The sequence below is a fragment of the Rattus norvegicus genome, chromosome 11, assembly GCF_036323735.1.
Source record: "Rattus norvegicus strain BN/NHsdMcwi chromosome 11, GRCr8, whole genome shotgun sequence".
Classification (NCBI taxonomy): Eukaryota; Metazoa; Chordata; class Mammalia; order Rodentia; family Muridae; genus Rattus; species Rattus norvegicus.
The window spans coordinates 70998296-71015060 of record NC_086029.1 but is presented as its reverse complement, the minus strand read 5'-3'; the positions used below and the strand labels follow the sequence as shown (position 1 = coordinate 71015060).

At 36.9% G+C, this 16765-nt stretch overlaps 1 protein-coding gene across 1 annotated transcript in view; it reads left to right on the top strand.

The window, feature by feature from the left end:
* Zbtb20 (zinc finger and BTB domain containing 20) overlaps nucleotides 1-16765 on the top strand; it is a 739030-nt gene that overhangs the window by 281979 nt on the left and 440286 nt on the right.

Sequence of the window (16765 nt, the reverse complement as noted above, 5' to 3'; positions counted from 1 at the left end):
TTCTGTCAGAGTTAAAGCCCATGTCTTCTGTGAGAGAGCCGAATGTGATATCCTTTCTGCCTCCAGTTTCTGTCGTGCAGGTCCTCACACAGGACAGACCATTTCCTTGGTTTTCACTTTGCTTCCTTCTGCAGTCAGACCTAGGGGTTTACATATCTGTATCTTTTGTCTGAGTCCTCCTAAGTTCTTTTTGTTGGTTTTCTTTTGTTTTTGAGAGAAATGGATCCTAGGACACCTTGGCAACTTGGTTTTGTTGCCAATCAAGACTGAATAAATAAGTAATGGTTGCTAATTTTATTGTAATTACAAAAGTTCAAGACTTTGGACAGTAAGGTTTCCAAAGCAAGGGCTCATTCACTTTTTAATCCCAACATTTATCACTGTAATGGATAAACACACACACACACACACACGCACACGCACACGCACACGAATGCACACGCACACACCCACACGCACACACGCACAAAGCTATGTTCTCAGTATGATTATAAACATTTTTAAAAGCAGAAATCTGAGATTACTTACTGTAAAAAAGTATGTGGTAAAGAGATTTGGGCACTTGGGAGGACAATGATGACAATAATTTGCTATAGGACATACTCCTGTTCCTAGCAGACAGGGTGCCAGCCTCTCGTTCTTTTCTTACCTTGCTAATTTATCCTTGTTTTCCTGACCCAAAAGACAAGCACCCATTCATAAATATCCATTCTGTCCATGTGTGATACATCTTCAGGCGTTTTCTATGTAAGTTCTGCATTATTTTTCATGTACTAGAATTGACTTCAAAGGTAAAGCCACCCAGACGGAGAGTAAGTGGCCATGTCCACCTCTCCTGTTGGCTCTATGGTAGACTGCGTTTAAAGAAGAGAAGCAAGAACACAGTGGAAGACAGAGTCTTGGGAAATTGAATCAGACATCAGAACCAGTTCTCAGCACCATAAGGTCACAATATTCTTTAGAACTCAGATTATCATAAAACATAAGAGCAGCAAAAAATGTTAAGAAAAATGAAGTCATCTCAGTTTGAAATCAGTAGATGGGACTTGGGGAGTGCATTCAGGCTTTGCAAACCATATTGGCTCTCAAGGCAGATCCTGCTTAAGCATGTAGCCAGGACAGAAGACCAACCCCTGGATGTGGAGGCTCACTGGTTTTGTCTAAAGGCAGTATAAGCAATGCTTTCTAAGGGACAAATCTCATTTTTATAATCTTTGAGACTTACTGTATACCAAGTAGTCTAAAATTAATGAATAAAGCAGAAATCTGAAAATATTATCAAAACTTCATTATCTCCGCATATTTTGATACTATACTCTTGGTTGTGCCCCATGGCCTTTATGGACAAATTTATTGGTTCACTTAATATTCATTATGGTGATTGACAAAGATGGTTCACTAGAAACTTCTATAGTCATTCAGCTTCTAGTCTTGAGGATAAAGCCATGGATCTGAACATGGAATTTAGACTTACCAGCAGTGTGAATGGTGTTAAAATGTTGCTGAAGTCAGGGTTCATTTCTATAGGGAACAGTTTTGGGATGTGGGGACTAACATTAAATTAAGTAATTTAAAGTGAATTAGTTACTATGCTAATTTATTTCATATGCCCTTTATTAATCCTGTAATTTCACAATGCAAAGAGGGAAGTGTCCAACTTTTACCCAGAGTCCAATCCTAGACCTATCATAATTTGTTTCTCGGTTGTTTTACCACACTCACGCCCTCACCTGCTACCTTAAAGAAGACTAAATCACTTTGTGCAGAAGTTAATAACTATGCCTCTGTGCTGTCCCCCAACCAAATGAACCACTTGTGCTTTTGCAGAAATCCACGGAAGCTGTAGCATACAGAGGAGAAATCATGTCCTGAGAGTGTCAGAGTAGAACTCCTGATATGTTATCCAAAAACTCCTCACACCTCTCTCTTGTCCACAGCTTAACACTTACTGTGTCCTTTCTGTGAACAAAACATGTTCATTAACACCTGTGGCATGTAATTAAGGGGTTTGAAATCTATGTGGTAAATCTCCAAAAACAGAATCATTAATTCATTTTTCAGCCCTACTTGATGTTAAGAATATAGAAATGGGCTAGGAATCTGAGCGGAATTTACAACCCTCTTAGGGTATAAAAAACCAACTCAGTACACAGACAATTACAAAATTACACATTCCCTCCATGAAGAGAACTGTTTATGCAAGAGGATGGTTGGTGAGGTAAATCTAATTGTAGTCATCACTGAAGCATTATTTCTGCGTTTGAGGACAGCCTGGACCTCCTGAAATGTATGCATAAGGTTGGACACATTTCCCATATGTATAAACAGAGAATGCTGACAGCCTTCCGAGATAAGGCCCAGCTCATTTCCTTTGTAGTTAATAATTATTAAAGCCCTGTTGCTTGTTAATCCACTTTTTAAATAATTTACAGTGTTCTTTACATAAGTAAAGAATATATGTCAACAATATCTTTTACTCCTGGGCTCTATTTTTTCCTGTTAAACCTTAACTTTACATTCAAGTGTGGTATATTTTATTTTATGCAATTACCAGAGGTCTAAAAGCAGTGAAAGCCCTGAAAATTGTTACTTTCTACAGCAATACTAAATTTCTAAATTGAAGAACAAATCAGATGGTCTTAAAACATGTTATGTTAGTATCCTAGGAAGTCACTAAACCCGAACAGAGGGACTGGGTTTTTTTTTTTTATAATATTGTAAATTAGCCTTTTCAATTAAGAAATAAATAGAGAAAATATTAATATTAAACCATACAAAAGTAGGTTATGATATAAAGAAATGAAAATTATCTGTCATAATTCAGTCAGAAGACATCACCAATGGGAAAACACTACAGCAGCAAAGAACCTTAAGATTTTTTTTCTCATCTTCTTATTTTGGAAATGAGCAAAATTCAGGCCTAGGATTCATATCCAAGTTACACAGTTAAAAAATTAACTATACAGCCATCTCATTAAATACTCAATAGCCAAGTGGAAAATCTGGAAATGTGAGCCCTAATTCTTAGCTATGTTACCATATGTAAACCACAAATAGATGATCACAGTCCCCACCATAACCCCTTCAACTTCTTGCAGGATCCTCCATGAATAGAAATATGACCAACATAGGTGGCTCTCAGTCTCTTTACTTAATGTACCGGATACCTTTTAAAAGTTGTCCTTGCTACCACATCATTGCAAATACTCATCAGAAAATGAAGCATTTCCATGCTCTAGTGAAGAAACCCAGCCCCAGATAGTTAATTACTAACTGTGAGTTTGTATCACTTCCAGGCTGAACAAATCCAAACTTTGTAGGTCTCTGTTACTTGGTATTTTTACCTGTTGCATTTTAGTATCATCTCGGCTCATGTGATCACACAACTTGTTATTTTTTATAATGGTCAAAAGGGACTTTAAAAATTGAAAAAAAATGCTAGGAAAGTAAAGTTGCATTTACAAAGTATATCCTTTCTGTATAAAGCTGTCACATTGAATTTTGTCACATTACAGTATCATGCCCAGATAAATTAGCTTTAGAAATCCATGTAAAAGCTTGAGTCAATGGTCACACATAGAGACCACTTCTTTGTTTGTCTTTCTGCTTTTGAGATAGGATCTAGTGTAGTCACAGGATGCCCTCCAATTCTGTGTGTGGACAAGGCTGACCTTGAACTCCTGATTCTCCTGCCTCAATGTTCCAATTCCTAGGATTACCAGTGTACACTACCCTGCCTGACTTGCTCGTTAATCCACTCATGTCTAGGGCTCTTCGGTATGCTGTTTAGTTTTCTACATGTAATGACAGCATACCTGCTGTATTCATAACAGTTGTAGCACATTCTGTCCTATACTTCCTAAGAAAAGGAATGCTGAGAGATTGCCTTTAAAACTGAATCATGTTATGTTTGCAAAGCAACATAATGGCTTTTTGCTATACCTCTACATTTTTTTTCTTTTCTTTATTTATATTTCAAATGTTATACCCTTTCCTGGTTTCCTCTCTGACAACCTCCTATCGCATCACCCTCTTCCTGTGAGGGTGTTCCTCCACCCACCCACCCATTCCCTCCCACCTCATCGCTCTGGAATTTCCCTACACTGGGGCATTAGCCTCCACAGGACCAAGGGCCTCTTCTCCCATTGATGCCAGACAAAGTCATCCTCTGCTACATATGCGACTAGAGCCACAGGTCCCTCCATGTGTACTCATTGGTTGGTGGTCTCTGGCGGGGTCTGTTTGGTTGATATTGTTGTTCTTCCTATGGGGTTGCAAAGCCCTTCAGCTCCTTCAGTTCTTTCTCTAACTCCTCCATTGGGTGCCCCTTTCTCAGGCCAATGGTTGACTGTGAGCATCCACATCTATATTTGTCAGGCTGTGGCAAAACTTCTCAAGAGACAGCTGTGTCAGGCTCCTGTCACCATGCACTTCTTGGCATCAGCAATATTGTCTGGGTTTGGTGACTATATATGGAGTAGATCCCCAGGTAGGGCAGTCTCTGGATGGCCTTTCCTTCAGTCTCTGCTCCGCACTTTGTCTCCATATTTCTTCCTGTGAGCATTTTGTTTCCCCTTCTAAGGACTGAAGCATTTACATTTTGGTCTTCCTTCTTCTTGAGCTTTATGTGGTCTGTACTCAACACCCCATTCATATCATAAAAGATGATGCCTCTAACCTGTACCCCATGTAAACACACCTTTTAGAAGTCAATGAGAAGTAAACTGATTAAACCAATATGAAGGAATAATTCAAATGTTCTAAAAATAAAATTTGGTTTATTAGGTTTTCTTTCTCAGGATGAACTTTATAGCATATGTGTGTGGGGAGTAAGGTTAAATGTTATAAAATTTAAAAAAATAAACACGGAAAGATAATTAAAACTTAATCTTGTTTTCTAGTATTTCATGAGAGGTGAATTTGAGAACTTAGGAATTAGAGGCAATATGACAGTAAGTTTGAAGTCAGATGAGGATACATAGTTGGACCCTGCCAGAAAAAAAGAGAAAAGCGGGAGGCTAGAGGGAGGAAGGAAGGAAGCAAAAGCATTTTTAAAAGTAGGATTTCCTGAGGGACACATATACACATACTCACACAAGCACACACATAGAGTCACAAACAGACACATACAGTGAAACACATACACACAAAGGACACCGTGTCTCACTGAAACCATGATCCTGAATTTCATTCCATATATCACTGTACAGCATTGCTTGTAAGAACTTGTTTTCAAGGATCCTGTTTGAATTTCTTGATTTCAGCATCTCTCCTAAAACCATTGTCATTGGGCAATGACGCCCGATCAGAATGGATGTAAAGATCAGATGTACATCCCATCTATGGTGCTCCGTGGCCCCGAGCTGTCCCTTTCCTTACCTCTGGAGTTGTCCTTTCATTGTCCATGAAAACACCCAGAGATTCTTTCCCTTCCCCATCAGCGCCTCCTGTAAAATCACCCTTCCTGCTTTGCAGAAGGAAGGGAATCTCTGTCTTTTATCTCAGCTTTTCTTTCAGGGTATTACTAGTATCCCTAGAACAGAAAGTATAGCAATTTCAAATTAAAAAACAAAACTTATTCCAAATTGTGAAGTTCCTCATGATGCAAAAGAATTTTACAACTGTATATTTTGGTAAATATGTGGTTCTGGCCCAGTTTTGTTCTCAAAGAGGGAAGGAAACTTTGGTAAGTGGAAGGCAGGTTATCTCTCCTGTTCAGTTCTGAAGAGAAGCAATTAGGAATGAACTTTCCGACCCTCCGACACAGCAGAGTTTTAAGATATTAGATACATGTATTGTCATAAGACCAGAAGGCAGAATGAAGCTGGTCTTTTGCTCATGCAGATTCTTAGAGCTATAAACCCTTTTTTACCATTGTTCCAAAGGCATTCAAGAAAATAAATTAACTGCTTTCAGTTATCTAGCATCACAAGATCTTGATGTTTTACAAGGCCTTTTACTTTGTGGCAAATGTACTAATTTGATCATTAAAAATTTGCTTAAGTATATCTATGCTTTTTCCAAATTGTAGCATTTGATTTTCTGATCAGTAATCCATACTTGCATAACATTATTGTGCTATCAGTTTTGTGGATTTTTGTTTGTTTTAATTCTTGTAAATTAGGACTGGTAAGAGCAGCATCTTGAAAGTCCAGGGCTTAAGTAAACCCTGGCTGGCAGCTTAGTAAGTTAACTTAGACTCATCTAAGTTATGAGTAACAACTGATACTAGCAAACTATACAGGACAGCAACAATATAAGACTGTCTACATCAGCATGGCAGTTACTACTTGAAAGGCAGCAATTTCAATTGTGTTGAAAAGTGGAGTGTGTGGAGATTTGACTTAGTCTTGCCGAACAGTGTTGTCTTAAGAGAATTTTCCTGGTCTGGAGAGGTTACTTTCCATCATCTTGGGAAGTGGTCAAATGACATATTTAATTATGTAGAGTTCTGCGGAATGAGGATGGGTCACAGATATCATTCTACTTCCTTTCAATAATAACCTACTTGTATAAGCAGGTGAGATATGATATATATCTATCATATATATAGATATGATATATCTATATATCTATATCTATATCTATATCTATATCTATATCTATATATATATAGATATCTTACATTAGAGCATAATGACCAGAACTGGTGATGAAAACATAGGCTTAATTTCCATGATATGGCAAATTATGTTTGGTTTTTTAAGGGGGAGAAAGAGGAGAAAGGGAGCTGGAAGAAGGAAACAGAAGGACAGGAGAAGGATTAGAGAGGAAGGCATCCCTTTTTCCAGATAAGAAAATGACAGAGTGCAGGGACAGGTAGAGGACTTTGGGTGTGCAGATATGGATACCCTGTGGTCCTACAGGCATCCTCCTGTAAGTAGATCCTCTTGGTTCTAGACAGCTAGTTGTCATCCCTTTCAGTAGAGATGACAGTGGCTCAGAAGTAACCCATTGCCAGTTGAGGGAAAGTCTAGGCTATGACAATTGTGTCACCTAAAACGCTAGGGGAAGTGTCTGAACTTGCTAGCTTACCTAAAGCTACCATTGTCTGCAGTGTTCTTTCAGTTGAGAAGACTTATTCAGGCAAGAGTATACATCATGTTTTTATTGCTTCCTTTCTGTATATACTATCTTGGTAAGACCAAAAAGGGTGTTTGGATAAGTTCATATTTCTGAAGATATGTTAATAAGAAAGAGTCTAAATTCTCTAAAGTGAGAACGTGCAGTTCAACACATACACAAAGTAGTTACAGCAATTATCTTCACAGCTTTCATTTCTTTATGATCTGAGGTGTTAGTGTTTTCCAACAGTGTTTAGGTCTGTATTATATCAAAAGGCTTATAGAATTGATAACAAATGATGCAACACTCTAGATGCCAGAAACAGAGGGATAAAGGGCAAAGACCCCAGGACCATTCTGAAATATTTTTGAACCTTAAGTAGAAGTAAAACTGATAGATGCCTACAACTACCACATGGACAAAGTAAATCTGTTCACCACACCCAGATATTCTATTTGAATTGACCAGGTGCGATAGAGTCTAGCTGTATGATAGGCCTTTGGAGGAAGTAAATTCTGATTTAAAATTCAGTTAATTCAAATTTAATATATATATCTACATAAAAGAAAAAGATCTCTCAGAGTACTGACTTGTTATTGCCCCAGAGACTAGTATGTTTCATTTGCACTATAAATAGTAGATTTTTATGTATCCTTACATCAATACTCATGTGATGTGCACACCAACACACTTAGCTAATGACCAGCTAGAACATGTAATCAACATAGAAGTTACTATTACTGAAATAATTAGTTGGGAAATGTGATTGACCGAACATAAGAAGTCATCCTCTGGCCTTGTTGAGCATCAATGGAAGGAGAAGCCCTTGGTCCTGCCAAGGTCTGGAACCCCCAGTGTAGGGGAATGTCATCAGAGGGAGGGGCAGGAAGGAGGTTGTTGGGGAGGGTGAACACCTTTATAGAAGAAGGAGTGGGGGATGTGATAGGGAGCTTATGGACAGGAAACTGGGAAAGGGAATAACATTTGAAATGTAAATAAAATTAGCCAATAAAAAAGTAAGTCATCCTCTTAAGCTATTGTAATTGAAAAGTCTTCCTAAAGTGTGCCTTAAATTTAGTTAATGCACTTGATAGTCAAAAGTTAGAAGCAACCCAAGGTTCCATGTGTGGACAAATGGATAAGCAGAGTGTGATATCATTCAGTTTTAAACAGAAATGAAATTCTCCTGTATGCTATACCATGGCTGAAAAGTAGAAACAACATACTAAGTAAACGTGCAGTATGTGAGCCAGCCAGGCAAGGGCAGGTATAGATGAGTCCATGCACATGGCAAGCAACATGCCCACATTTAATAGCAAGGAGAGGTAGAATGGGTTTTCTGACAACTGGGAATGGAGAAAGGATATTTCCATATGGTCACAGATTTCTTTCGGGAAAGTTTAAAAACCTGTACATGAATATTTGTGGTGGTTACATAACAATGGGAATAAACTTAATGGCACTGCACTGAACTAAACACAGTTAAGTTAGCAAGTTTTAGGTTATGTTACCTTTTTTTAACCATACGGGAAATACATTTGAGTTTTTTGAGAAATTTTAATGAAAGTGAAGTCTGACTGCATAGTGTAGAAGTACAACTAGGCTGTATACTCTGGAGAAGCAATAAAAGAGTTAAGGTTTATAGTAATTCATTAGCTTGAGGAGCAGTCTTTACTTTGTTCCTGAGACTGGTGTATTTAGGAACTACAACCTTGGTATGATCCGTGGTTCACAAGCAGTAGTGGCTGTAACAAATGTTGAGAGACTAGAGTTTAAAGAGGCAGACTTCTTTTCAGCTGGTGAGAGATGCATGGAGGCCCTCTGTCCAGCTGTTTTCTGTCTTACAGCTGATCTGATTGCTGGGGAGACCCATGATCACGTTGAAGCTCATATTTCTTCAATACGGTATCAACCGATCCTTTTGTTTCCTCAAGATGTTTAATATGCATGTTCACTCTAGAAATCGTTTAGTAATCACCTAATTTAATATAATCTTTGAAATTCTGTGTGTTTATTCACAAAGTAAGCACCATGGCTATCAGGGTACACAGGTTGTTTTACCCCAAAGAGCTTCAAGCTCATCTCCATATCTGCTCCCCCACTGACCCCGAGACCTACAGGTCTTTTCTTATCACTGTGGGTTTGCCATTATGAGAATTGTTATGCACGTGTAGTCCAGCATGAAAAGGCTTACTTACTCAGCATATTGTCAAACACGTCAGCAGTTCCCGTCCTTCCGATTGCTGAGCAGCATTTCCCTGTTAGGATAGACCTCAAAATATTTATCCAAGCATTCGAGAACAGCAGTCGCAGTTCTCCATTTGGAGCAGTTATGAATAGAACCACTACAAATTTTCACATACATATTTTTGTATGAAAACTAGTGGATTTTTTTCTTTTGGTTTGTTACAAACCATGGTCTCAGTAGTGCAGTCGTCTACAAGGTTTGGGGAGAGCACAGGAGAGATTGCCTACAGGGGTGACAGGAAGAGTGCAGGGCAGGAGAGCTGTTTAGGCTGTGCGATTATACACTTCTTTTTTTCAGTTTCTTTTCTTTCTTTCTTTTTAAAAACTTGGTGTTTGGGGAAAGTTCTCAGGTTTTTTTTTTTTTTTTGTCTGTTGAAATTTAATTGACAAAAAAAACCCACCATGTATCTAAAGATATACATTGTAATATTTTTGTATATAAATATATTGTTAAATGTACCAAAATCAATCAACTTTACACATCTATCACACCATATAGTAACTCCCTTGTGATGTGTATATGTTAAGAACAGATAAGTCATTAAGCAAATTTACTATATAGCATCCAGTGTTATTCATAATAGTTACCAGTCTGTGCAATAGGTCTCCATATTTTATTCATCTTATAAGAGTAACTTCATACATTTTGGTCTGTTCCGAACTCTAGCAACTATATTCTGGTTTCGGGGGGATTTCTACTTCCATAAACCTAAATAATATCTCCTTGAATTTTATATATGTGTTATGAGATACATGCCACACAATGTTATGTTTGTGTATGACCACTAATTATTTTCTTATCTTAGATCTTTAAATATTGGATACATTTCTGTTATAATGATATATGCTTAGGTCATTGCATACATATTCTAAATGTATACATACTTAAAAGTGGGATTTCTGAATACCATAGAAATTCTACTTTTAATTTTTCAAGAAACTTCTATATTTTCTTCTGTGATGGCGGTGTCACTTTCCATTTCTACCAAGGGTATATAAAAGCTCCCCTTTCTTATGAACTGCCCAGAATTTATCTTTCTCTTAAGGATATCTATTCATTCTTTATGTATGAAGTGATAGCTCATTGTGGTTTTGATCAAATTTTTCTAGTAATTATGAACAGTCCCTTAATAATTTTGAATAAGAAATATTAATGATATATGAATTCATGAAAACATTTGAAAGTTTATTTTGGAAAAACTAAAAGGAATCATTTCTTCATAATACATATTTCATACTCTCAATTGATCTTCTGATTTGCTCTTAACTTGAAAACTGAAGTATGACTTTTTAAGAAAATATAAAATAAAACTTAGAAAAAGGCACAGTTTTTAGACACATAACAGTTTTTCTAGGACAAGTCTTACTTAGCACTATCAAGTAATCCTCTAATGTTATTTCTCAGCTCTTTAACTCTGACTGGAATAGGCCCCTTTTCACCCATAATTTCTATGACCTCATCAGACTTGTTAGGGGATTGTCTGCGGCCTTAACGTATAGGTGTGTTCAACTGTACTTTACCTCACTGAGTAACTACGCTGTTGGGTGTTAAGTATAATGGATATAAGAGGTTGAGTGTTAGAACTGATAAAGTAGACAGTTTAACATTTTTGTTCAAGTAAGAGTAAGAAAACTGCTTCTTTGATATTAGAAAAGGAAGTCTGCATGTGCCCTAAGCTTCTTGTTCTCTCCTCTTGGAGGAGATTATTAGCTATTCTACAAGCCACTTGACAAACTCTCATAAGTAGCCATAGGGGTTTTAGTAGTAATAAGAACAACAACAATAATAAGGCAATATAAAAGAGAATTTCACAAATTCACCTTAGTTTTATGTTGCTATTAGTTTAAGGTATGAAATATTAGGATAGACTATAAAATTAAATGAAAAGTACACTCCTCTATGGGAACCCTCTTCTGTAAACCCTTGCTTTCTTTCCCTGTCTTTCTGGTTCTCTCTGCATTGGACAGGCCATCTAACGCCTTCGCAGTATAAAGATTTTTCCTCTTCATGGTAGTTTAGGGGCCCGTGGAACTGCAAGAAAATCTAAAACATTCTGAGAAAATAATTTACAAAATACAATGTGTGCTGCTGTCGTTAACATAGAATATGTGGAACATAGGGTTTGTGATGGCCACTCCTTTCCATCTACCCCAACAGTGGCCAGTCAAGATTACAGTGCTGGGAAAGTCAGACAGCCTTGTCAAGTCCCTGGGATGTGTGAATTCTCAGACGTCACCCACTACTCCAGCTTTGATTTCTAGATCAGGAGATTAGAAAGTATTAATCTCAGTTGTTAATCTTGTGGACAAAGAATGGCTTCATGTTGAATATTTGCAGTCTGTATGGTGACAGGGACTGTCTTTCCTTTGATTTATCAAAGTATTATCTTTCCCATGCCCCTTATCAGTAACCCTGTATTGCCAAGATGTAATTTTTATTGTATTTCAAATTTTATTAATAAAACAAATCATGTAATTTGTTTTCTCTCTGGTAATGTACACACTCACAAACTGTAACATCTCTAACTTTTCTTTCTGTATACAAAGTATGTGATATTTATTGTGTTTTCTTTGATAGAAAATATTTGCCAATCCCTAATAGAGAAGGAATGCAAAGCCTGGGGAAGCTAAATGATGCTTTGGAGATAGAGATCCCATTGCTTACCCAAGTTCAGAGTGCACATGCCTTCTTCTGTTGTTTTGTTTGTCTTGTGAGTAAGTTAGCTTCTCTTTTCCTTAGCTTCTTAACCAATAATATTATTGTGAGAAGTGAAGAGGTCATATATGAAATGATTTTTACAGTACCTTACACATGATTATTGTTGCAATAATTGTTACCTACTGCCATACTTAGCGTTAGTGTGTTTAACTGATATGCTGTACTAAAGAGACCAAAACTCTCCTGATTTGTACAAGTGGGTAGAAGCCCAACGTATTTCATCACATGCAAGAAAATTGGTATTTATCTTTATTATCATTTTTAAGTGTGGTTTGTTCATCCCCTTTTACCTTCTCTATAATATAATGGAAAGATATTTTATACTTTTAAATTGCACTTGTAATTCCTAATGTTGATGGGAAAGTTTATAAACAGAACACATACAAGACAACCTCCAGAATAACCAGCCCCAAATCTTGCAGGTTAGAGTAAAACCCTGGTGGGTCTCTCAACCTTCTACCCAGAGGACCTTCTAATAACATATAAAGCCACTTGGACTGATAACATATTTTTTTAATGATTAAGGTTCTAATTTTATGGTATTTCATGCTATAATGAAATTTTGTGTTTCCATTCATTTCAGTCTTGCACAAAGCACATTTTTCAAAATTACTGCTATCTTCTTGTCAAGTTACAAAACTGTCATGCTGTCCTACATGGAAGCCAGTGAGGCAAGGCCCAAAACACTGGGTCCCTTGGTCCACTGACTTGATAGTCTTTCGGCAAGTCATTTTTATGTTTGGAAAAGGGCCCTCACCATTCTATTTTCCCCTAAGAGTTAGAATAAGGGAAAACCTATTTTCTGTTGTAATAAAATATAGAAGTCTAGTTGCCAAAAAGATCAACTGTGTGACTGACAATTTCTAGAAACATGATTGTGAAAGGCCATAGGATATAACTTGAATTTTCAAAAGTGTCACAACTAAAGAACCATCTCTAACCTTGACTTATTAAAATGGCAGGAATTGGTGTTGCCTATAATTGCTTCCTGTGTGACTCCTCTCCTGTGTTTGCTCAATTTACTGGTCCAAACAAGATTTTACTCTTCTTAGACCTGTAGATTTAATCTCGCAAAACACTCCTGTTTTATAAAACATGTTTAGCACATCATCTTCCCTAGCTTACTGTCATTTATAATAAAAGTGTATACTAATATAAAAAGAAATGCTGGGACAGGAAAAGATGTGGTGATGTTTACTTTAAAAGGAATTAACAAAATGTATTTGTTTTTGATACATCCAGAATTAAATATGTAGTTTAAAAAGCAAAATTTAATAGCAGATAGGAAAAATGACCCCCTATGCACCAGACTGCTCTCTGGATAAACAAGAATGGATCAGAAGACATTTAAGGTCAACATATGCCACTAGCACTTTATTTCTGTGTAAGTGTAGTTCTGCTATACTTGTACAACAGTTTTAAGAATAAATAGGTTACAATTATTTGTTCTCATAACGTCAAGTACTTCACTTAACATAATTTTATCACTGTGGAATTACTAATTAGATTGTATACTTTCTTGAGCAGAGAGTCTATTCTGTCTTGATCACTGTGGTATCCACTGTACTCAGCACAGTTCCGAATCTCACACTGAAGAGGTCTCACATGAGTTTGAAAGAATGAATGCACAAATATTCACAAATGAATGAATTTGTAGGGGAATTATTATTTTATTTATTGTACTGAGTGTTATTACAGGGCCATATGCATCAACTAATAGTAGGCCTTTCAAATATATCAGGAGAGGGCATGCCTTTGATGTGTATGTCACCCATCCACAGATCTTTCCACTTATCTCTGCATATCAGCCAATTTTCACATTAAGGGTATAATGCTGTTTTCACGGAGATAAAGTATTTGCATCAAGACCTTGCTCAGATATTGCCTTCTACTAAAATTACCTTCATTCCCCCAGCTATGAGTAATTGCTTCTTTCCTAATGATCTCCCACAACACATTATTGAGGACTCTTTGGACTAAATTTGCTTTCAGAGTTTTCAGTGGTTTATTTAGTTATATCTGTCCCACACTGCACTTTGTTCCCGTGCTTTGCAAAATACCATTCTAGATAAATATTGGTGCATTAAAACAGAAAATTGTTGAAAGAAAATAACTTGCACGTTTTAAATTATATATATATATATGTATATATACATATCTATTCCTTGTCTATCTGTCTGTCTGTCTGTCTGTCTATCTATCTATCTATCTATCTATCTATCTATCTATCTATCTATCCATCTATCTACTTAAAGAGTACTTATCCCAAGCTCCAAGATGAGAAAGCCATTCCCAATGCTACCATATAGTCAGTTCAACTGCAACTCTGTTTGCAATTGAATAGGCACGCCTTTAAGACTCTTAGCTACTGTTCTTTTGAGCATTGCTGATAGCATTTCTAATGTAGCCACTGTTATTAATTAACTAGTTCAGGTATTCATACAATGCATTCTCCGGAACAATTTATTGAATAATAATTAATGGGAGGATTTTTTGTTCCCAGGTAGATCTCTAGATAACAGGACAAAAGAACCCTGTAGACAAATGCTTGCATAGCAGTGGGTCAGTGGCTAAGATACTGGGTGGGGGCATGTCAGTCACCCTTTGCTTTGCTCGGGTCAGAACCTTCATTTTCCTCTGTGAGTATTCCCTCATGTTCTCTAAATGAAGTGTTAATACAGATGTTTCCAAGTTTTCCTCTTTGTCTTGTTTTGCGTTGAGATAGTGTCCATAGTGTATGCCAGTTTGAATTATGGACATAGCAGTCTTCGTGCCTGTTAGAAGACATCTCTAGTTGCTTTAGGCCAGAATTGACTAGCATTTTAGCTTATTCCCATTTGGTGCTTGATTTTTTTCTAGTTTGTTTTTGTTTTCCTCTTTCTCACTTCCTCCTCCTCCACTTTGTTATCCTCCTCCTTCTCTTCTTCTGAGACAGTGACAATGTCTTGTTATAGATACCTCATGCTGCCCTTGAACTCACTCTGTTGACCCATTCTGTTGGCCCATTTCTGGATCTTGAATTAGAGTTGTGCGCTCACAAGTACAGTTTAAAATGATAACGATCTGAGACACAAATCTATAAGCAAGCCAAACCAGACCTATTTCTCACATCCTTTTATTATTTTACTATGACAGAATATTAGCAAAAATTAATTTGAAAGTATATTGGAAGACAGTTTTTCAAAAGTCTTTTAAATTTACAAAATTTTCCTTCTGAAATAGTGAACAGTCTTGTCTATACCAGTGGTGATGGATAACTTTGTTGATTTCTGTGTGCCGGGCCCTGCTCTAAGAGAGTTGTATGGGCAATTGCATCTACTGTCTTCACATTAACTCTTCGGCTGGGTAAACTGAGGGCCACTGAGGAAAACCTTTGCAAGATCATTTTTATTACTTGCATGTGTTTATGCATCTGTGTGTTAGTGTGTACGTGTGGTTGCCTGAGTTGGTCAGAAGCATGAGATACCCTTGAAGCTGGGATTCCAACAGTCGTAGTGCAGGGAACCAAACTCAAATCCACAGCAAGAGCAGTATGAGGCCAGCTCGTCAGTTCCGAAAGGTGGAACATATCCAGGATTGAAATATGCGAAAAAGTCAAGATTTAGCTCCTTGGAAGTATGATCTAAGAGCTTTAAAACAATACACATAGTCCTTATTACCAAGTCTCTAAACTACAATTTATGTTTACATGATTTCTCCAGTGCCTTTATGTTTTCTGTTTTTAGAGATAAACTTCATTTAAAGCAGATTTAAATATTTAAATATTCATCATCCCATTTCTCTTTATACAATTTACAGGAAATAATAGTTCATATTTAATATAAACAAATGGACAATTACCATATCATAAATATAGAGAGTGCATGGTTTTTAAGGTGATATACACCTGTCTAAGCTACCTGCATGTTTAGACTATCAATAATTGTTTGAAATAGTTGATACTAACTTGTCTAGAAGAGCCAGGATGCAGATCAGAGGATGTGTTTCTGCTTAGAGCCATTGTATGTTCCTCTCTCCCTCCCCAATATTCTTTTTGTTAATTCCGTTTTTCTCCTTTATTCTTCATGTGTAGACATTTTATCGCAATGAAAATCTTAAAGCAGCCTTTACTTACCTGCTCACGTATTGTCTCTTAATTTTTACAGTGAGGGATTGGATTAGCTGATCATAAATCCCTGGGTAAATTTTGTCTATATGTCTGATGGAGTTCCATTTTATTAAGAAAAAGTGTGTGGTAATCTGTAAGCAAGGCACAGCAAAAACAGCCATTGGTGTAGAACATTTTTATCAAGTAATTCAGTTCCACCTGTATTTTTTTACAGACTTTTATTTTGAAATTCACTAAGTTGCTTCCAAAAAAGAAATTAACTGTGTTTTTTTAAATGTCTAATGTGTCTATACTAAGGGGGGGATTCTATAAATCTGTCCACTTTGAAGATGTCAGCTCATAATCAAGAAATGTTGATTAGAAACTTGGACAAAGTAGCTGGTCGCCTAAGGCTTTGACGACTTCATGTCTTAGAAACTCACCGGCTAAGATGCTTAGGGTAACTTCTTATTCATTTACAGGAAATCCAAATTGTCTTTTTCTTCTAAAATCTGGGCTCTTCACTCACCCCCAACCCAAGCAAATCTATGCCACGAAATTCTCCCTCCTATATTGCCCATGAACAGTATAGGTACTCTAGGATCCAGACTTACGCCGAAGGAGCTAAGCAACTATTATATTAGGAT